Raw genomic sequence first — 22,082 nt, 5'->3', positions numbered from 1 at the left:
GGCGGCGTGCAGAGGGTGGCAGCTGATGGCGGCGTGCAGAGGGTGGCAGCTGATGGCGGCGTGCAGAGGGTGGCTGCTGATGGCGGCGTGCAGAGGGTGGCTGCTGATGGCGGCGTATGGCGGCGTGCAGAGGGTGGCAGCTGATGGCGGTGTGCAGAGGGTGGCAGGGCGGTGTGCAGAGGGTGGCAGCTGATGGCGGCGTGCAGAGGGTGGCAGGGCGGTGTGCAGAGGGTGGCAGCTGATGGCGGTGTGCAGAGGGTGGCAGGGTGGTGTGCAGAGGGTGGCAGCTGATGGCGGGGTGCAGAGGGTGGCAGCTGATGGCGGCGTGCAGAGGGTGGCTGCTGATGGCGGCGTGCAGAGGGTGGCAGCTGATGGCGGCGTGCAGAGGGTGGCAGCTGATGGCGGCGTGCAGAGGGTGGCTGCTGATGGCGGCGTGCAGAGGGTGGCTGCTGATGGCGGCGTGCAGAGGGTGGCTGCTGATGGCGGCGTGCAGAGGGTGGCAGCTGATGGCGGTGTGCAGAGGGTGGCAGCTGATGGCGGCGTGCAGAGGGTGGCAGCTGATGGCGGCGTGCAGAGGGTGGCAGCTGATGGCGGTGTGCAGAGGGTGGCAGCTGATGGCGGCGTGCAGAGGGTGGCAGCTGATGGCGGCGTGCAGAGGGTGGCAGCTGATGGCGGTGTGCAGAGGGTGGCAGCTGATGGCGGCGTGCAGAGGGTGGCAGCTGATGGCGGCGTGCAGAGGGTGGCAGCTGATGGCGGTGTGCAGAGGGTGGCTGCTGATGGCGGCGTGCAGAGGGTGGCTGCTGATGGCGGCGTGCAGAGGGTGGCAGCTGATGGCGGCGTGCAGAGGGTGGCAGCTGATGGCGGCGTGCAGAGGGTGGCTGTTTCCCTGGAAAGAGAAAAGTTCAAATCAGTCAAAACAATAGATCCCTTCATGTCTATAAACTATAAGTCAAATTATTAATCTGAGTTTCATTAAAAGTAAAAGAAGATCAATCTCTATGCAAAATGTTAAAATCATAACACAAAGATGTTTCACGCAGATGGCGAGTTCAGCTCTTCAGAATCAGGCTCAGTCAAAGCACACATTAAAAAGTTGGAGGATTTAATCTCAGCTCCTCTTCCCCAATGGTAGCTGAGACCCGATCATCAGAGTTCATTCTCTGATCCAGAAATCTCTGCCAATACTGACCATCAGCCATCAGGTGCTCATCTATACTGACCATCAGCCATCAGGTGCTCATCTAACACTTGGACTTTCTTTTATTATCAAGAAAAGTAATATCAAACACTTAGACACTAAAAATGTTAATCTTTGATTAAAATGCAACACATCACAACACATTTCCCTTCTCATTCATGTTGTATGATTAAAAATCAAAAAGCCAAAGCTGATGTCAGACATCTTCAGGTGGGCGTCTTCATCTTTCTGTTGATGTTGGTCCCTTATACAGGCGACATTTTGAACGTTGTCTACAGAACAGCTGGTCCTCAACACATCAGGTGGACTACTGATGTGTTAATTAACCAATCAGAGGGGATTATTCTGCCCCTTTATTCTGATTTCTTTTGTTGAAGCTTTTCCTGGTTCCTTCCAGATGAGCTCCGATGAGCTCTGATCACTTTCTTTTATTGACTTTGAGCCACACCTCCTCCTGCTGAAGGATGGAAGGATGGCTGTGATGGTCCTGCATTAGGGTCTCCAGGCACCTTGGTCCCTCTGTAAAGCCTTCTCTGACTAAGGGGAAAAAAAGGTCTTGTAGGTCATTTTAATGTGTCACCTGTCAGTCCCAGTCTGGCCAGAGGTCAGTGGTCTGGCCCGTTCTGTGGTCCAGGAACGGGTCGATCCGTCATGAGCTCATGGGGAGGAAAACTGGGAGTCAAAGTTACCAACATGCTGAATTAAAGGAGCTGAGGGAAGGAAAGATCAGATGTTATCTTACCCTTTCACAAACAATAGTAGATCAAAACAAGTTCATGTAGCTTAAAGAACTTTAGATTAAAATTTGAATTTTAAACTTTGTCACAAATCATTGAATTATTCCATCATTTCAAACTTACCCAGTAAATGTACTTCCTTAGTGTTCAGTACCCTTATCACTTCTGCACCTGCAGAAATCCAAACAAACTTCTCCTCAGCAGAGGACTGTGTGTGTCAGTGGGCTGCAGCAATGTAAACAAGCACAGCCTTCTCTGTTGCTTCCACCAGACATGATGTGTGTGGAAGAAGAATATAGGCTTTCCATCCGATTTCAAGAACGATGTTTCCAAGGCGAAGCAAAATCAAAGAACCAGAAACAAGAGTTTCATGAGGTGAAGAAACACCAAACCAGGGGTCCAAGAAGCTGAACCATCAACAAACATCAACAAAGCTGGTTTTTCCCAAACGCACATCAGACAGTCAGGCTGAGGTGTTCAAACTTCATCCAGAAGTCTAGCAGTCGTTTCTTTAGGTTGTTTATTTATTCTGCTCTCAATTATCAACCCAAATTCCACATGGACTGTTCCAGATGGAAAAATAAACAGCATCTATATGGATCCTTATTAGTTTAGCTTTGCTGTTTTTCTCTTGTTTTATCTTCTTTCCACCCTTTTCTTCATCAGAACAAATAAAATATGTTCTGTTGAAGAACAACAACAATTTAAGTCAAGTCAATTTAACCTCCAGATATATCTGAGCTATGGATCCATTGAGAATAGATCATTTTAAAGTCTCCACCATTCATCTTAATGTAGGAATTAAATCCTGTTATTTATATCCTCTATCATTATAATCATTATTATTAATGTTATCGTTATTATTATTATTAAATAATGCTATTATCATCATTATTTCCAATTGAGTCATTTGGACACCGTATAATTATTAACCAATAATTATGTTAAATAAATTTGCATATTTATTCCAGATCAGCTTAAGATAGATTTACTTCTTAAAGAATTGTAAATAATGTAAAAGCAAATTCAATCAGCCTAATTTATTTTTATACAAGCTATTTGCGCTACACACATATAGATTTATTTACCATTAAAGTTTAATCTAAATCTTAAAGAATTAAGGTTAACAAATTAAACTTTAGCATTTAGCTTTTAAATAATGACACAGGTCCTTGATTATTTGAAGAAATGCCCAATTATTGTTAAACAAGCATAATCTGTTCATTTGATTTAATTTTTTAAAATCTGTCTCATTAAACTTTATTTGTTGTGATATTTGAACCTTATGTCAATCCCCTTTATTACCAATTCAAACAGCTGTGCATTATCTTTAACACATTTAACTCCTGCTTTGTTTTGAAAACAGGTGAGGGGGAAGAATGAGCCACAGAAACTAGAAACTGTCCTTATTTTACAGTTTAACCTTAATTATTCCCTCATTTCTATTTTACCAAGACAAAAAAAAAAGCTATCATTTCACAAATGGACAACATCCAATAGTTAGAGTGGATCCACAGACACTACAGACAACATATAAGACAATAGATAAGACAAACAAAACGCAAACAAATGGCCATAACATAAATGATTAAAGGTAATTGCTGCATGCAAACCTTCATGTGTGTCAGGCCCTTTTCTCTCACTGGGGGGGGGCCCTTAGCCTGCCCATCTTACCGAACCTCCTGTAACTGGGTCAGCGGTAAAATGGACGCTTCTCTGTCTATTTATACGCAGGTACTTTAACTCTAAACAGCGAATCAGTTACTATTCTGCTGTAAGCCAACCATTTATAACTTTATGTCAGGTGCTATTTCAGTCCTAATTCTGAAAGTTAGGATGTTTTTTCATTTTTTATCATCCTAGATTTAAATCCATTAAGCAGGTTTTAGGTTTTATTTATTTTTAAACATACTTGTTTTAAATGTGCCAAAAAAATATTATTAATATTTCACTCTCTCAGGAAAATATGCCACTTTGATTCAAATCTTTCAGGAATTAATTATTTATTTTTGCAAATCTATAATATTAGTTAATAAACTCATAGCTTTTATATATTTTAGTTGCATTTTCCCAAACTACATCCCATATATCTGATTAACTGTAAGGTTTATTTATTTTAAACACTTAAGGGATGAAAATTTCTGATTTCATTGTTTATATGTGTTAAATGATATAAGTAAATAATAATATTTTTGGAGGAAAGGAAAATCAATTTCTCGTAGTTTTTCATTTAGTGAAATCTAATTCAGATTAAACTGACGCATAACTTTAGATTTTATCCTATTGGATTATATTATTCATCCTTTTTCATCTATAAGGTGCTATTTTGTTTACATTTTCATAAGTCAGAGCAACCATCACCTTTTCTCTGTCTTAGTCAGAACCTCAGACATTCATGGCACAGGGATAAAGCAACATCCCACAAAATCATGAAGAGATGAAGCTAATCTCTCCGAGTGGCTGCTGTGGAAATAGAGAATTTGGTTTGTGACTAAAACCTGTGCGCATTTTACTGCTACCGTGTCAGACCATGTTTGGACCCTTTTCTCTCTCTGGATTTGCCTCAGTTTTCATCTCCAGGTCCGTCCATAACATTATGGAACATGGTGACAGCAGGAAATGAACAAAACCAGACCCGTCCTGTTTTTAAACAACCACAGGCCTGATAATAAACGTTTTGTTTTCCAGTCCTGAAGCCGACATAGGAAAAGACAGTTGCTGCTGAGTTTTTCTCTTTTATAAAGATAATTTTTGGTTTAGATACTTAAGGTTGGTTCTAATTTGATCAGAAATTACACTAAAAGAATCATGGTTTAGTGAAAGCCAACCAGGCCGTACATTATCACCCTCATTAGACATTTCCCATAGATAAAGTCATGTCAGTCAGAAAGTCTGTCAGCAAGCATTTTCTTCATTGCAAGATGCAGAAAGGAATCTAATAAGAGAAAGTTATCAAACTTTTCTTGAATAGTTGGAAGTCTATGGAAATGGAATATGAAATAAAAGAAAAGTAAAAAATAAAATATATAATCGATCACTTTACCCTTTACTGATTGCTGCCAACAGGCGGTTTCAGTCCTGGAGCTCCACCACCTCAGTCCAAAAGGTCAGCCACTCCTCAAACAAAAAAAAATTATTCACTAATTAAATAATAATTTAGCACCGGAGAGAAGGAACGCCTTATGTTGGTGCACCTCCTCCTTGTTTCCCCCCAGTGTCTCTGTCCTCATGGTTTTTGCACACACACACATTGTGGAGCAGGTTGCAGCTCAGGTGAGCTATTAGGGTCAGGGGTTCAGAGCAGATGAAAATCCTTTTGTGTTGCTTTCCCCAGATTTTAACCCATCATTTCCATCCGGTTGCTGTGTCGGTGTGTGTGCCTTGGGGGGGTGGGGGGAGATTGATGCTTGAAGCAGGCTGCCTTTCTCTGGCGGGCTGATGGGAGGGGTTCATCTCCTCCAGGTCTGAATTCTGAGCGGCTCCGATCAGGGAGTCCATGTTTGAAGGGCAGGGAGTAAAAAAAAACAATGATTAGTTTAAGTTTCAATATTTCAAATGAATAATAATAATAAAAAATAAAAATAAAGTTGTTCATCTTTACCATAAAAAAAGAAGAAGCCTTTTCAGGAAAGGAATGTTGTCTCGTCAGTCACCCCACTTCATCCTTCAGTCACTTTAAGTCACGTTCCCCTCTCGTCACAAACTTTTCTCATCTAATTTTCTTAAATTTGCTTTTATCATCAACCTTACTTTTCTCTATTTAATTTTGTATGTTTTCTTTATTTAATTCTAGGTTAATTCCTCCATTTTATTCTATTTTAAGTTTTTTCAGTTTTTAAACTTTTAATTTGACCTTATTTTATGCCCTACTTACTTTTTTCTTTTTTTTTCTCATTAACTTTCTTTATTGGAAGCAATTTAACAAACACAGTAGTTACACACAGGTGTAGCATGACAGATGACTCTTCCATTCTTTTTCCCCGTTTTTTTTTTTTTTTTCCCTTCCCCCTCCCCTCCCCTCCCCTCCCACCCCAATAAAGAGCAGTTGCTTATGTAAAGGAAAATCAACATATAATCAATAAAGTGTGTATAAGAACATAAATAAGAAAAGTAGAATGACTGAAATTAGAAAGTGTTTAAAAAAAAAAAAAAAAAAAAAAAAAAAAAAAAAAAATAATAATAATAATAATAAAAAAAAAAAAAAAAAAAAAAAAAAAAGGGGGGGGGGGGGGGGGGCTCAATCATCACAATCAGGTAGAGGTGTACAATGTTCAATGTAATTTAATAGAGGTTTCCAAGTCCTTTCAAACAAACTTAAGGAACCATTGAGGGAAAATCTAAGTCTCTCAAGCCTGACTGTCAGTAATACTTCCTTCATCCATCTGTTGAGAGATGGAGGATGAGGATGTTTCCACTTAAGAAGTATGAGTCTCCTGGCCAGCAGGGTGACAAAGGCTAGAACAGTTTGAATGGCTTTAGAGTTAAAGGGCTGTAAGGGGACACCAAACAAAGCTAAGTGAGGATCGGGAGTAATGACAGTATTGTACGCTGTACTAAGAGTTTTGAAGATTTCAGACCAGAATGTGGCAAGCCTGGGGCAGGACCAAAACATATGGGAATGGTTGGCTGGAGATTGTTTGCACCTATTACACGAATCAGTTACATTGGGAAAAATCCGGGATAACCTTAGATTAGTGTAGTGGGCTTTATGTACAACTTTACATTGCAAGAGGCTGTGCCTTGCGCAGATTGAAGAGGAGTGAACCATCTTTAAAACCTGTCGCCAATAATCCTCAGGCAGCGAGGTTCCAAGCTCTTGCTCCCACGAGTCTCTGGGTTCAGGTGCCGGGGTATTGGCAGTGGAATTAATGAGGCTGTAAATGCTAGAGGTCAATCGTTTTTGTTCAGGGTCAAGAGCCAGTAGTGAGTCAACTAGAGATTCTGGGGGGCGACTGGGAAATTTGGGATTCTGGTTCTGAATAAAGTGTCTTATCTGGAAGAAACGAAATAAATGGGATTTGGGCAGGTGAAATGTTTCTGACAGCTCTGAAAAGGACATAAAAGTCGCTTGGTTATAAAGGTCTTTAAATTTTGTTATCCCTTTGTCAAACCAAACCTGAAAGGTCAAATCAGAACAGGAAGGCAGAAAGAGGTGATTGTTTACAATTGGAGAGAAATCTGAGGCTCTGTGGAGACCGAGGCTTTTCCTAATTTGGATCCAAATTTTAATAGAGTTAAAAACCAGAGGATTTGAAGTAAAACTGGATATAGTTAACGGGAGTTGGGAGCAAATCAGGGAATGAAGAGAAAGTTTAGAGGATGAAAGTTCCATGTGTACCCAGGCAGGTCTTTCATCGTTGGCTGTGTTGGTTATCCAATATAAGAGTTTATGAATATTGCAGGACCAGTAATAGTGTAAAAAATTGGGCATCGCTAAGCCGCCAAGCGCCTTTGGAAGCTGTAGCACTGACTTTCTGATACGTGGACTTGTGTTGCCCCAGAGGAAGGAACTTAAAGATTTATCAAGCAATCTGAAAAAGGACTTGTTAATAACCACAGGGATATGTGAGAAAAGATATAGAAACTTGGGTAACACAACCATTTTAACCAAACTAACACGACCTGCCAGGGATAATGGGAGAGCAGACCATCTGTCAAAGTCTAGTTTACATTTCTCAAGGAGAGGAGAGAAATTTTGGGAGAAAAGTTGGTAGAATGAATTTGCAATGTGCACCCCCAAATACTTAAATCCATCCCTAGCATATTTAAAAGGGAAAAAAGTTGGGGGGATATTTTTGGCCAGAGAGTTAACAGGGAAAAGTTCGCTTTTGTGGAGATTAAGTTTGTAGCCTGAGTAAGATCCAAATTTTTTAAAGATATCTAGAGTTACAGGAAGAGACGCAGCAGGGTTAGCCATATATAAAAGGAGGTCGTCAGCATATAACGATAATTTATGGACTTTCCCGGCTCTGGTAATGCCCTCAAACCCACTCTCCTGACGAAGCCAGATGGCTAATGGCTCGATTGCTAATGCGAATAAGAGGGGGGAGAGAGGACAGCCCTGTCTAGTTCCCCGACAGAGGGGAAATGAGATTGACTGAAGACCATTTGTGTGGACAGTGGCAACTGGGTTGGCATAAAGTAGTTTAATCCAAGATATAAATTCAGAGTTGAAACCGAATCTTTGCAAAACAAAAAAAAGGAAGTTCCACTCCACCCTGTCAAAGGCCTTCTCTGCATCAAGTGAGACAACCACTTCGGGAACGTTTGAACTAGGATCACTAATAATATTAAGGAGTCTCCTTGTGTTGTGGAATGAGTGCCTACCTAGCATAAAACCTGTTTGATCAGTTGAAATTATACTTGGGAGGACACGCTGTAGACGGAGGGCAAGAACCTTTGACAGAATCTTTAGATCAACATTTAAAAGGGAGATGGGTCTATAGCTACTGCACATTAGAGGGTCTTTATCCCTCTTTAGCAGGAGAGAAATTGAGGCCTCCGACAGGGTGGGGGGTAAAAACCCCTTCGCAAAGGATTCATTATACATTTGTTGAAGGGCTGGGGCAATGGTAACCGAGAATGACTTGAAAAATTCAGCAGTGAACCCATCGGGGCCCGGAGATTTACCGTTTTGGAGTGCTGAAATTGCTTCCTGTACCTCCTTGACAGAAATGGGATTTCCCAGCTCTCCAGACAAGTCTTCACTAATTTTAGGGAAAGTTATCTTATCTAGCGGGTTATCGTCTCTCCAGACATCCGATGGACACTGTGAGGAGTAAAGGTTGGAGTAGTAGGAGCAGAACATCTCATTGATCTCAGTAGGGTCTGAGGTAACTTCACCCGAAGCGGATTTGATCTTTGGGATCAGCCTAGATTGTGTGGCTGCGCGTGCTTGATGTGCTAATAATCTTCCTGCTTTATCCCCAGTCTCGAAGAAACGTTGTTTAGTCAGGAATAACTGTTTTTGTGTTTTACTCGTGGATAATAGATCAAATTTGGACTGAAGCAGAAGACGTTGTTTATAAAGAGTGGGTGTGGGAGCTGAAGCATACAAATGATCCACTCTCAGTATTTCCTTAGTGAGAGCCTCCGACTCCTCCCTTTCTCTTCTCTTCAAAGTTGAAACATATGATATAATTTGTCCACGCATATATGCCTTAAAAGTTTCCCATAGTGTGGATCTTGATATTTGTGGGGAGTCATTGGTGTCAAAAAACAAGGAGATCTGAGCATTAAGGAAGTTTTTAAAGGGAGCCTGAGCTAGTAAGGCAGAATTAAATCTCCACCGTCTGGGGGGCGGGACACGGCTAGAAAAGGTAAGATCAACCGATACGGGGGCGTGGTCAGAAATGACAATGGTATGGTATTCACAGGAATGGATGTTAGACAGAAAATAATTATACAGAAGGAAAAAATCTATTCGTGAATATGAATGATGGACGTGAGAGAAAAAGGAAAATACTTTATTCGAAGGTGATTTAACTCTCCATGGGTCAGATAAACCAAGACTAGTCTTGTACACATCAAGAGCTTTGGCTGATTTGGATAACATCTGGGGAGATGAAGAAGATCTGTCTAGAGAGGGGTCCTGGATTAAATTGAAGTCACCGCCAATAATTAAGTAGTGATCATCAACTTTAGGAAGAGAGGAAAAAAAGCATCTAATGAAATCGTCATCATCCACTGTTGGTGCATAAATACAGGCCATTATCACAGGAATGCCACATAGTCTACCCGAAATTATTATAAATCGACCATTAAGGTCTTCAATGGAGTTTGATAATTCAAAAGGAACACTTTTATGTATCAGGATAGCTGCGCCCCTTGCCCTTACAGGGAATTTAGAGGGAAATACATGTCCTATCCAAGATCGCTTAATACAGTTAACTTCTGAGGATCTAAGGTGAGTTTCCTGCAGAAAAAAAATATCACCCCTGAGTTGATTTAAATGGGCCATTACTTTGTTTCGTTTAATGGTCTGGTTGATGCCCTTCAGGTTCCAGGAAATAAAGCGGAGATTCTTATTCTGAGCTGTCATATATTTGAAAAACTAAGAATAACCTCTTCCCGGTCTGATGTGTCTCCTGAGCCCAAAGGAGAAGAAGGAGGAAAAAAAAAAAAAAAAATAAAAAAAAAAAAACACAGAAGGAAAAATGCACTCCTCTGCATCTTACCCATCCCCAATAGTCTTATACAAACCAAGTATCCCCACACCTTCAATCCCAACAGGATATCACTTTCTGCTTCCATGACCTCTTGTTCAAGAGGTTACCCAGGTGAAAAAGAAAATAAAACTTACACCACTTTTTAACGTTTTTTGAAGAACAAGTTATAAACATAATCGTCAGTCTTAACGGTCTCTCGCTCAGTTTGCCACTCTGTCTTAAGGTGATATGTTGATCATTATTAAGTGTTTAAAAGAAAAAGAAAAATTTACAAAAGGAAAAAAAAAAAAAAATAAAAAATAATAAAAAAAATAAATGAATAAATAAATAAGTAAAATAAATAAATAAAATAATAATAATAAAAAATAATAATAAAAAAAAAAAAAAAAAAAAGCCATTTAATTCCGTCCAAAAGGTTTCAGTTCACAGAGATACACATAGGAGTTAAAGATTTACAAGAAAAAGCAATGAAGCTGGAGGAGAAAAAAAAAAAAATATATAAATAAAATAAATAAATAAATCTAAGTAAGTGGTTCCTGTGAATATAGTATCTGTAAAAAGGTACATCAGCCAGATTGAGGGTTCCATGTTACCTTAACATATTTACCGTCATAAACTGAGCAGAAGAGATGAGCAGAACAGCTCTCATGTCATAGCAGTCGGGAGTAAACAACGTCCCGTGATCAGAGTAGATTTAGCCCTTGCGCCTACCAGTTTCCATGGTTACGGTGATGCCCAAGGATGTCCTCTGAGTGCCCGTGCTGAGTCCGCAGAACGGTGTACAATAAAGGCAGATTGTTTCATTCAAATAAACAGAGCGAACACAGCGACGACAGCGGAAGGAATATAATGCATCTCACTCTTTACCCAGCACTCGATTGTTGAAAAAAGTCTGCGCCTCCTCGGGGGTCTCAAAGGTGAATGACTGATCCTCATATGAAACTTGCAGGCGGGCAGGGAAAAGGAGCCTGAACTTCACACCTTTCTGGTAGAAGGCTTGCTTGATCCGGTTGTAAGCAGCTCGTTTCTTTGCGGTAGCGGCGCTCACGTCTGGATACACTCGAAGTGTTGTCTCTCCGTGTTTAAGGTCGTGCTGTCTGGTCCACCGAAGCACCTTCTCCCTCTCCTGGAAACGATGAAAGCATATCACGAACGGCCTGGGTTTGCCTCCGGGTCCAGGTTTAGGGGCTAGGGAGCGATGTGCTCTTTCGAGCTCTGGTGGTTTGGAGAGAACGTCAGGACCGAGGTTTTCCATCAACAAATCCGAGATAAACTCGGTCGGGTCTCGGCCCTTTTCGCTGCCCTCAGGAATGTTGATTATACGGAGGTTAACTCTTCGCGACCTGTTTTCGAGATCCTCGAGGCGGTCTTGAAGAGACTTATTCTGGGCTTCTAGTATTTTCACGGTCTTCTCGCTGTTTGTAATGCGCTCAAAGTTGTCCCCAGCCAGAGTATCTGCAGCAGTGAGGCGGCTGTTAAAGTGGTTTACAGTCTCACACAGTGTATCCACAGAAGACTGAAGTGGTTTAATAGACTCTTGGATTAGCATTAGCATGTCGTTCCGTAGTGAGGCACGTTGCTTCTCCAGTTCAGAAACCAGCTGGCTCATTGACAAGATATCTGGCGAGTCTTTGGCAGGACCAGACGTGTTACCTGTATCCGAACATGCGGCCGCCATTTTAGCTAGTTTGCCAGCCACAGTAGCCGCCCCTCCGCGAGTAACAGGACAGCTCGACGTGCTGGTAGTTTTAGACTTGGAACCACTCATTTTACGGCGGGGTATAAACCAAGATCACAGTCCGTCGTCTTTCCAAAACAAAACGTAGTGTTTACAGGAATATATTGCAGTTTACCCGGGAGACCTCTTTCGAGCGGCCTTCTCCTACATCGTCACCACCGGAAGTCCTAAGGCAAATTACTACTTACTTTTTTCTGTAATAATTTAAATAGTTTTTTATTTTTAGCTATGAGTTATTAACTTCCTGTAAAAATTGAGAGAGTTTTGTTTCTTTAAAAGCACCATTGAAATTAAAATTCATTATTATAACTTATAGTGTAAAGTATAGTGTAAGTTTAATATGTAACACAGTGTAAATATGTTTAGTATAAGGTTTAAACACTCTTTTTTTTTTGACTTCTTATTTTAACCCATTTCTTTTTGAAGCTGAGAGTTTCTTTGAACTCTCCTGTTAACCATCCATCATTTTAAACAGTTTTCCTCTCTTTTTCTTTTTCCATTTTTTCTTTTCTTTTTTTTTTTTGTTAAAATCTGTAAATTTCTTACCTTACCTTCTTTTTAGCCTCTAACTTCTCATGATATTCGTTTATCTTATCTTCAACATTTTTGTTTATTGCAACATGAAAAGAACCCTACCTACTTTTTTCTGCAATTGACCAAAAATTTCTCCTTGGGCAGTTGACAATTCCCTGGAACCTTGCCTTTTGTTCTACTACCATACTGTAAAACTGCAAAACCTTTCCCATTATCTACAGGTAATTTACCGGTTTCCAATACGCACACCACTCCTCTGGTGCCGACCTGGATAACTGGGGGGGATCCCACTCTAGATTACCGACGTCTCAGTAAAATTAAATGCCTTCTGATGGCACCTACAACCTTCCTCTCACCCTTAGAGAGAGCCTCACGTTCCTATGCGAGGTCTTTTGGTTCACAGGTGGAACAAAAACCTGAATTGCCTTTCTGCTCCCCAAAAAGGAAAATTATCTGTTATTTCATATGTATAATCTTTAGTATTATACAAATTTTAGTGCATTAAAATAATTAACCTATTAATTAGTTTCTTGCTAGATTATAATTTTAATGGAGAAGAAGAGGACTTTGTTTGAACAAATTTTCCAGAATTTGATTTCTAATTATCTTTAAATCTGTAAACAACCTGTTGTTTTGTGATTTAGTTTTTGAAATCTAATCTAAATTGTGCCGACAAAAGATCCATCTCACCGTCTCAAAAAAAAATGGTTGGTTTTGATCCTCCTGCTGACCTCTAGGGACCTCGATGCCAGAAGTCCTCACTCCCTTAACCTTCTAAACGGGGTATTGAGGCTGGAAGACTGCTTCCTCCAGGTGGTACCTGACACTTCTGACAATCGCTGTCCTCAGAAAAAATCAGTTAAAGAGAACTGCCTTGACAACGCCAAATTGTCGTGGGAAAAAAGTATTCAACTATTCATCCTAGTTAAATAAACGGAGATCGATGGATTTCACTCAGTCGGCACATTTATTAATATCTTTGCAAAGAGAGAACAGTCATCATGGCACAGCATTCTGCTCTGTTCTGATCTGGGCAGGGTTCGTTCCCCCCTAGTTACAACAATCGAAAGCAGTCAGAGTCATAACAAATTACACACACTTTGCTTAACAGTAACATGTTATGAATAAACCTTGAGAAAGAATATGGATTGTTATGGGAAGAAGCTGTGTCTGGTCTACAAACAACATTCTGCAGGGAATGGTGTGGCCTTGAGAGAGAAACAGACTAAGTGAAAACTTTTATAGTGAGTAAATATGAATATTAATATATAATGAAAGAAAGATATAAATTTTCCCACAACACACCCTCCAAACCTTTAAGGCTAAGGCTACTTAGTATTTAGCATGTTGTGAGCATGTTTATTTAGCAATGTGCACAATGAAAATCTGAAAAGTCTGTCATGCATATGTGTCTAGCGCCCTTCAGATACCTTCTTCATTACATCCAGCGCTTCCCATTGGCTTAATGATGATACAATATGGACATTTTCTAGTATTTTCCACTCAGTGACTGAGGGAGAAAATGGGAGTAACATTCATGAGAAGAACTCCGGGCTGGAAAGGAGGTCTATCATTGACAGCTGCTGAAGATTTAATGGATTCAGGTTCAGCTATAGCTTCACGTTGGGTCAGAGCTTTGGGATTCAGCCCCATGCTGTCGGAAATAGTTCCCTAAGGATCCTGAGCTGCTTTCAAAGGGGGTGAAGCAGCAACTGAACCTCTGGCGCCCCCCCTGGGGAAAAGAGAGAACATTAGTTGGTGTTCTCAGCCAGACACAGAAGAAGAACGTGCTAATTTTGCTTCCAGCTACGATGTAATTTGGGGGTCTGGTGTTTCAACAGTCAGTTTTGGTCCAATTAATATTTTACTGTCCACATAAAATGTTACGCTACAGAACACATACACTCCTCGAGCACTAGGACCTAGTGGTAAACCGCAGCTCACTTTCTGCAGTTTAGACCCGCCCACAAGCTCCTGATTGGCCGTCCATCTTTTCTTGTGATTGGACGGTCCCAGCGCTGCTGAAGTCTTAGAGCGGTAGGGTGCCAAACCAAACTGTTCAGGATTTATGGTTTTGGAGAAAAACGCTGGTCTGCAAACAATCGGTGAGGAAATCTGCTGCTGTAAATTAGGCTTTTCTTCTTCTCTTGGGTCACATAAAGTAGAAGGGTTGGAATATCAGATGAATTAAATTACATAAATCTTTGAATCGGTCTCATGTGTGTTTGGTCATTAGACTCTAAAGGGCTGGTTTTCCTCCGTCAGCAGCGTGTCACAGTGAGTTTGTCGCAGATATTTTTGATCTATGCCAAATATTGAGGCGTGGTCTGCGCTGTTATTAGACGCCACAATGCCAGAGGGCCAATCAGGAACTAGCTAGGATTGATGGTGTCCGTGTGTCGGTTTGACAAGCTTGTTCGTCGTCTACAACCCCTCATCCAACGCCAGACGACACACAGTTCCCCCGTGAGCGTTCCCCACAGGCGACACACAGTTCCCCCGTGAGCGTTCCCCACAGACGACGCACAGTTCCCCCGTGAGCGTTCCCCACAGGCGACGCACAGTTCCCCCGTGAGCGTTCCCCACAGGCGACGCACAGTTCCCCCGTGAGCGTTCCCCACAGACGACGCACAGTTCCCCCGTGAGCGTTCCCAACAGGCGACGCACAGTTCCCCCGTGAGCGTTCCCCACAGACGACGCACAGTTCCCCCGTGAGCGTTCCCAACAGACGACGCACAGTGGATGGAGAACTGACCAATCATCTCAGCAACTCAGCAGATCTCCCCCCGCCTACACATTTATTCTCCTCCTTCCATCCTCCCACTGTCTCGGAAATCACAGAGCTCATCCGGAAATCCAAATCATCCACCTGTCAACTGGACCCCCTCCCAACACAACTTGTCAAAACCTGCCTTCCCTCTCTGGCTCCCCTCATCTCCGCTATCATCCACTCCTCCCTCACCACTGGAACTGTCCCTACACCTCTCAAAACTGCTGCCATCACCCCGATTGTAAAAAAAACCTGGTGCCGACCCCACCAACTCCAACAACCTCCGTCCTATCTCCAATTTACCCTTCATCTCCAAAATTCTTGAAAAAACAGTTGCCTCCCAGCTCCATTCTCACCTATGTGCCAACAGCCTGTATGAAGAATTTCAGTCTGGTTTCCGGCCACTCCATAGCACTGAAACAGCACTCATCAAAATCACCAATGACCTCCTCATGGCATCTGATTCTGGACTACTCACCATCCTCATCCTTCTCGACCTGAGTGCAGCCTTCGACACCATCTGTCACACCACCCTCCTCAGTAGGCTTTCTTCCATTGGCATCACGAGCACTCCGTTGGACTGGTTTATTTCTTATTTTTCTGACCGCACTCAGTTCATTCAACTGAAGACCCTCAAATCCACCCCCTCCCCCGTCACCTCAGGTGTGCCCCAGGGCTCTGTTCTGGGGCCCCTGCTCTTCATCATCTACCTCCTTCCCCTTGGCAATATCTTCCGTAAATTCAACATCCACTTCCATTGCTATGCACAGCAAATTTTGCAGTGTTAAATCAACACTTATAGAGTTAAATTTAACACTATATCCGAGTGTATTTGGTCCGTATCAAAATAGTGTTGAATTAACTCTTTCCAAAGTGTTGAAATTTCAGAGTGAAATTAACTCAGAATTGAGTTAAAATTTAACACCGGTTTACACTGTACAGTGTTAATAGAACTTAACACTGTAGGTTATTAACACTGGAGAGAGTTAAAATGATTCTCAGGAGTGTTGAAGAGTTACACTATTGGGGTGACAAATCAACTCTGATACAGATACTTTTTAACCTTGCAATGAGTTAATGGAGGTGAACACTGAAGACTCATAACTGTGTTAACTGTTCACTATTAATGTCTTGATTTACACTGTTGCAGTGAAAAACCCCCAACTCAAATTGAGTCAAATCCTAAAAGCCATTAACACTGTACAGATAAATATTTACACTTTTGTAGTGTTAAATTGCATCTATTACACTTTTTATAAATATCAATGAATAAAAACAAGTTATTGCAAAAATACATTTCAGAACTTTTATTTCACAAAAGCATGTTAGAAAAATATTAAATTTGGCAATTTTAAATATTACAAACACACTCCAGAAACCATTTACATATGCAGCATTTAAAGGAGAAAAAAAAAATGAAGTCATGCAATAGGTGTACCTGCCGTGCCAGGTATCCTAATGCAACTTGTTTGCATGCACATAAACTTTTGGGTGCACAAGACAATGTAACAGGTCATAACAGTGTACCACTTAGCAGCACTGGCCCCAGGCCTACATAAAATGACAATATGGAACAACATATAAGGTCATATGTCCTGTACTTCATTTGAAGAGTGAACAATAAGAAGTAAAAGATAATTTATGTGCAAAACTCTCCATAAAACTGTTCATATGCAGCATTTAAAAAAAGAAAAAAAAAGTGAATTGACATGCAATAGGTGTACCTGCCGTGCCAGGTATCCTCATGCAACGTATTCATATGCACAAAAATGTGTGCCTGCTGCTCCATTACTGGGCCCCTGATAAACAGCTTATATGAAGTTGAACACGAACACTTAAGAAAACTGACCCTAGGTCTGCATAAAATGACAATATGGAACAACATATAGGGCGTTATCTGTGGTACCATACTTCATTTGAAGATCAAGCGGTTTAAAGTAAAATAACTCACTTATGTGCAACACTTTTAAAACATTATCTGGATGCAGCCTGACCTTAAAGGCATGGTAATGATTATCAAAACACAAGGTTTCCATCAGTTTTCCACAGAGCAAGACACAGTCATCTTTTACAGCAATCACGTCAATCTTACAAAAAACAGGCATCTCATCTGTTACTTCAGTACATATAAGAAAGTCATGACGGTATTCTGTACCGTGATATTTGATCCATTTGGCAGAAAATACACTGGTTGACAAAACTGTTCCAAATTTTGCAGCAATTGCTGTGCCCTGTTTTAACTCATTAAGAGTCACCATCTTTCCTGGACCTAAAGTTAATTTTTCCTTGCCAAAAGATTCACGAACCAGTGCCATATAACTTTGGTGCGTTTTTGCTAATGTCTTTGTAATGTTTTTAAAACTCTTTAGTTGTTGTTTGAAGAAATTATGTTTAGCTTCGTAACGCATGCACCATGTGTGTAAAATGGGACCGATTTTCCTTATGCTACGAGGGTAATGTATCATGAAATGATGCTTTGGCAAGAGATTTATTTCAGGAAATATGTGCTTGAACAACTGATGATGATTGATGATTAAATGTTTGAGGTATATGGTCATGCCCTCTGACAGGACTGGGGAAAATACAATATTGACAATCTGTAAAAGCAAAATTAAAAGATCCCAATGTTTGTCATCTGTTTCAATCAAATCACCAAACAACAAAGGCATATTGCGTAATAAGCACCAAGATTGTATGGCATTTAGTCCCAGGTCATTACTACCATCTCTTAACTTATCTGTTGGCAGAGGTGGACGGTTTCGCTGCTGGCTGAAACCATAATCATATGCATGTATTCTACAAGCCACTTGTTTAGCACTTAGAAAGTTACTTTGAATGTACTTCAGAATCAGTTTCGCCTCAAACTGACCAACCCCCTCTAAAATATCATGCATTATATCAACAGAGAAGTTGTTGGCTGTGTTGAAATATTGAAGTGAATTCAAACGACAAATGCGCTTCACACCATATACATGAGGCAGCCTTGGGTCTGTTTGTACAGTCTGACAGTGCTGTGAATGTGTATTGATAGCTCTGAAGACAACTTCCGGATCATCTTCACAGAATACAGTTTGAAAACGGTGTTTTTCAAGGAGACAAAAACAACAACAATATCGAGCCCCAAATGATTCCACAAAGCCAAACAGGCCATGTAAACCAAGATTGTCCCCAGTAACCTGAACCAAAGTACCACGAATCTTGTGTTCAACATTTGGAATTTGAAGTCCCTCTGTCTCAAGCACTTTCAGATCACAAACAAGTGGTTCAAGTATCAAATTAAAACTGTATCGCTTGATATCCTGTGCATGGAATAGAGAACACAAATTAATATTGTTTAAAGATTAATCAAAAATTGGGGGGAAATTTCTTAAAGTAAAATATATAGCGCCTAATTTATGCAAACCCTTTTTGGATCCCAAGACATTTGCAGTTTCAAAATCATCATAAAAAAGCTGAATCTGCAAGGCATCGTTTTCTATTGAGAATAGGGGACTTTCTTTAAAATAAGTGGCATCTCTCAAGTCTGCATACACACCTTCCCTGGGAATATACCTGGGCTTGAACATTTCTGCAGTATCACCTTCTTGTAAAATACTCTTCAGTGTTTCCAAAATGGGAATATATGCAAATGTATCAGTTACAATGACTTGATCATATGTCCCAGTAGCTTTGTTTCTCCTGCTGTCAAATCTTGTGCCAAGCACTTTTTGTACAGGCTCAGAAAGTCCCCATTTTTCTCTTAAATGTTTGTTTAGTTTTGCTTCTGAATTTAAAGGTGTGAATTGATTTTCTAATACTTGGAAGGACTGTTCAATTTTGTTTCTTTGTTCTTCATCCTGTGGAGACAAGCACTGTAAAGCTAAATCCTTAGCCTGGCTGTGGATTTCAAAAATGACTTCTTCCATGTCTGACACAAACCTCGCAACATTAGACTGACTTAATCCAGCTGCTTTTACTTGTGCAATAGCAGTAGTACACATATCTGTAGTGCTGATATTTGACTTGGTCAGCAGAGTACCGGTAGATGTTGTGGCCGACTCTACATTAGTTGTCACCAGCTCTCCTGCATCACCAAGGTCTGCTCTGCTTGAACTGACGTTAACTTCTTGATTAGTATTGTCAGTGTGCTTGGCATTTAAATGTTTTCTAAACCCAGAAAATGTTCCAAGCTAACGGCCACATCCAGTCTGAGAACATTTAAGACGAAGATTTTTTCCATCCAAGTAACCATGAACTACTCGTAAATGCCTACCAAGAGTATTCGCAGAAGGTAATTCAGACTGACAGACAAAACACTTCATGACTGAACAGATCCATTCGTGTACTAATGAAGCAACCAAGCCCGAACTTCAGCCACACGAGGACTCTCCTTGACTTTTCCAACATCTATGTTGTACACAGTGGTCTGGATGAACGTGAACATGTTGTACAGCATCGGGTGGTATGTTGTTGCAAAAACATAATGCGCTTTAAACAGTTCGTCAAAGGCACCAATTGAGGAGGCCGACCTGCAAGCGATGGCACTTTTGTCAAGTATGGTGAAAAACTGGTGGGCTGCTTTCCTACTTCGTCCTATAGCCAGGAGGTAGGGCTGTGTGCTTGTTGTGATAGAATCCAGATGTTCTTGGATACTGGTTCCTGACTGACAAAACAAAAACACAAAACAGAGTATTACAATTACATGGTGGCAATATTACACAAATAAATAATAAATTAACAAGTTTTTTTGTTTATGTATAGCGTTTAACTGTATGTGATCATGAGTAAAACCAAGGCTCCCTCAATGAAACTTCGTTGAATAAAATAGATATATAAAAAACAAAAAAAAACAAACCTTCTTGAAGACTAACAGATGCTTCTCTGCTTGGGAAGCAGACACCTTTCCCGGTCTCTTGCGGCCTTGGGCAGAGGGGGGAATCAGGTGTAACAGCAGCAAAATTGATGCGAGGTCACTGTCCCAACCTGTAATCACACAAATTTGATGTTAAGTAGAAAATCAGCAAATTTTAGTTATTCTGCTATTTCAATATTTTCCCTTTCAACAAAATACAAGGCAGCAGGTGTATATGATCATCAGTTCTGTTTCTACTGAGCTATTTTATATTTAAAACTTTCACTACTCCTAACACAAAACATTTTTGAAGCATATCACATTTGAATAAATCTATTGCACCTCAGGGCAACAGTAGCTGTGCTGTTCATACACAGCACTACTATAAAAATGTGCTAACCAAAAGGCACTGCAAATATGCTTTTTTGTTATTGTCCCACAGTGTAAGAAATTGTGTTAAAAGTTTAACTTGTGTTGTAAATTACGTGTTGTAAATGAATTATTCAATATTTATATGAAGTATAGGACATACAGCCCCCAAATTGCCTTACTTAACTCTTACATGGGCTATGGTTAAACACACAAATGTAAGTGGAATGTGGAAAAAGTCAAGCTTACCAATGTCGTCATCCACTTCAATGCCATCCTCAGGAGTGTCAGCTGCCAGGAGGAGATCTTCAAGCTCTCTGGTCGATGGAAGCTTTCTGCATTGTTGGATGATCTTTTTCTTGAATGCGGTTGTCCATTTCTCCAGAAACTTCCCCGAGACATCTTCCCCAAACATCAGAACAAAATCCTGTTCCACCTAGAGTATGGATAAATTAGAACTAAGATTTCACATCCCAAGAAGTTACGGTCATTGTTGAAAGCCTTTGACATCTTTGAAACGTGGAAAGACAGACAGTATGTTGCTTGACTGCTGTGGGTCGAGGACCATGTTGCGGCGGAAGTCAAATGTCAGCTTCATCTTTTTCTTGATGGTGTCCTCATCAGCTGAATGTTTCATCAATGCCACAGCTTCCTTACACTCATCTTCACTCAGGACAATCTCTGGGACAAACTGGGGCTCTCGTCTGGCAGCTGGTCCTCCAGGTCCATCTTCATGAGATGCTCCTGCAGATGATGCTACATATACAAAAAACAAGATAATCATATAAAAATAAGAAAAAAAAAACTTTGACCAAAGAAAAGTTTTCAGAATTAATTTAGTGTTACTTCCATATGATGATCGACGTTCTTTGGCAGCAGATCTCTGAATAGTTTTAATTCTCCAGGCCAGGTACCCAGACCCACTTTCACCATCATAATAATGCTCCTTTGATGATAAAGAATAAACATAGTCCGTTAATTAGATTGAAGGTGCTTCCCATTTGATTTTGACATAACAAAAAAAGTGTGGTATTTGAATATACCACCTCCCACTTCTGCACCCTCATCCTTCATATAACCCCACCCACATAAAAAAAGTGATGCAGGAAATAATAAAAAAAAAAACTTGCAACTTAAAAAGTTATGTATGCAGAGCAATTTTATCACTTAAAGATGAAAGTAGCTATTGAAATATACTGTTAGAAATCAAAATGTTTCAGTTTAACATTTGACACTATTACAGCCATTATATTGTCTATATTAAATTGACTTACAGAGCCAGTCCTAGAGAATGGATCACTGAGGTGGGGAAACAAGCTCACAATACCTCTGGCATACATTTCTTTTACCTGTCTGGGTGGTGATGTACTGCAACATTGAAATGAGAAAAAAAAATATAGATGTCTTAGTTGTATGCACTGATTTTAATGAAAGTTTTACTGAGCTAAACAGAAAGGATTGACAAATTATCCATTCTTCTCTGTTATGTCAGCCGCTAGTATGTTCACCATTTTCCTTCTGGTTTCATCTGTCAAGGACTTGTTTCGATTATATTCATTTATAATGCTTTCCCCACCTGGCTTCTTGGTCAAAATGGTTTCTACCAACTATAAGCAAAGAGGAAGAAAAAAGGGATAGTACACCCACAGAATGATGTACCTTTATATTCTCCTCACCCTCATGCTAAGCAGGACTCTGGAACACGTTTATAATGTCTCAAATGCAGCCGGAAATTCA

General features: G+C 40.5%; 1 protein-coding gene and 1 long non-coding RNA gene across 3 annotated transcripts in view; both read left to right on the top strand.

Annotated features, from left to right (window-relative positions):
- afap1 (actin filament associated protein 1) overlaps positions 1-22,082 on the top strand; it is a 110,281-nt gene that overhangs the window by 34,771 nt on the left and 53,428 nt on the right. The gene's annotated exons all lie outside the window — the stretch shown is intronic.
- LOC119778468 lies at positions 1,113-2,535 on the top strand. Its single transcript, XR_005280068.1, has 2 exons — positions 1,113-1,202; positions 1,234-2,535. It is a non-coding gene; the product is annotated as an uncharacterized LOC119778468 (long non-coding RNA).

The sequence above is a fragment of the Cyprinodon tularosa genome, unplaced genomic scaffold (assembly GCF_016077235.1).
Source record: "Cyprinodon tularosa strain WSP-4 unplaced genomic scaffold, ASM1607723v1 ctg1337, whole genome shotgun sequence".
In the NCBI taxonomy this organism is placed as follows: Eukaryota; Metazoa; Chordata; class Actinopteri; order Cyprinodontiformes; family Cyprinodontidae; genus Cyprinodon; species Cyprinodon tularosa.
The sequence above is the reverse complement of the archived record's forward strand: the minus strand, read 5'-3'. Positions and strand labels throughout refer to the sequence as shown.